Source organism: Sinocyclocheilus anshuiensis, unplaced genomic scaffold (genome assembly GCF_001515605.1).
Source record: "Sinocyclocheilus anshuiensis isolate Anshui unplaced genomic scaffold, SAMN03320099.WGS_v1.1 scaffold74, whole genome shotgun sequence".
NCBI lineage: Eukaryota > Metazoa > Chordata > Actinopteri > Cypriniformes > Cyprinidae > Sinocyclocheilus > Sinocyclocheilus anshuiensis.
The window spans coordinates 1,288,606-1,289,747 of record NW_015546044.1 but is presented as its reverse complement, the minus strand read 5'-3'; positions in this window follow the sequence as shown (position 1 = coordinate 1,289,747).

The window sequence follows — 1,142 nt, the reverse complement described above, 5'->3', positions numbered from 1 at the left end:
TTTTATGTTTACGCGGCGCGATGCAACGCAATGCGTAAAAAGACAGTATAAGTCATTATAATCCATAATTATGTCTCCACTGGATGCAACGAATGCCTCGTTTATAATGGGTTTTCATGTTTTTGAATCATCGCTCCGGCCTGACAGGGCATCATCACACAGTGTGTTAAAGGGCGTAACATTTCCGTAACATGCTTGAGGTATTCGGCCAATCACAACACACTGGATAGCTGGCCAATCAGAGCACACCTCGCTTTTTTAGAACGATGAGCTTTGTAAAAATCAACGCGTTTCAGAAAGGCGGAGCATAGAGGAGAAACAATAATGTACATTATGTGGAAAATAATGTGTTTTTTTAACCTTAAACCGCATAAACACATTTCATTACACCAAATAATGTTCTTTTTAGCAGCATCATATGACCCCTTTAAATATAATGTTTAAAAAATATGTTTTAAAAAATATATTTTCCACTTATCATGACGACTGAAACAGTCATGGAGATTCATGGAAATCAAAAAGTGTGGAATCCTAAATAAATAGCAAATCTTGTCCTCAGCGGTAAAAAACCAACCAAGCTGCACAAACAGACAGTGTTTAACTATAAAGTGCCTTGGGAAAGTACAGTCCACAAGAGGAATGATGTTCCTTTCAGGCACAGGTCTTTGAGAGGGCAGGTCAACATCTTTATCGATCCATTCCACAGTGGGCTGTATTCTCGGAGGGTTTTGCCATGCGCTTATATGCCTCACACACCTTGAATGATGTATCAGACTCGCACAGGCAGGTTGCAGACCAAAGGCACACAGTTACCGTGGTGATTAATTAGGTGCTTGGATGGTGATGTAGAGAGTATGAAGGAACATGGTGTAACAGAAGAGGTCAATAAGCTGGTGAAGTACAAATGGCCAAGCAAAGTCCGTTGTGTACGCTCATAAAATAGAGGGTTTTCGCAGTCATGCTATAGAAGAACCATTTTGGGTTCCCCAAAGAACCTTTCAGTGAACAGTTCTTAAAATAATCCTTTTTTTTATCTCAGTGTGAAGAACATTTTAATAATCTGAAGGAACTTTTCCACTATAAAGGATATTTTGTGCAATGGAAAGCTTCCATGGATATTAAAGGTTAAATGCCAAAAAAAA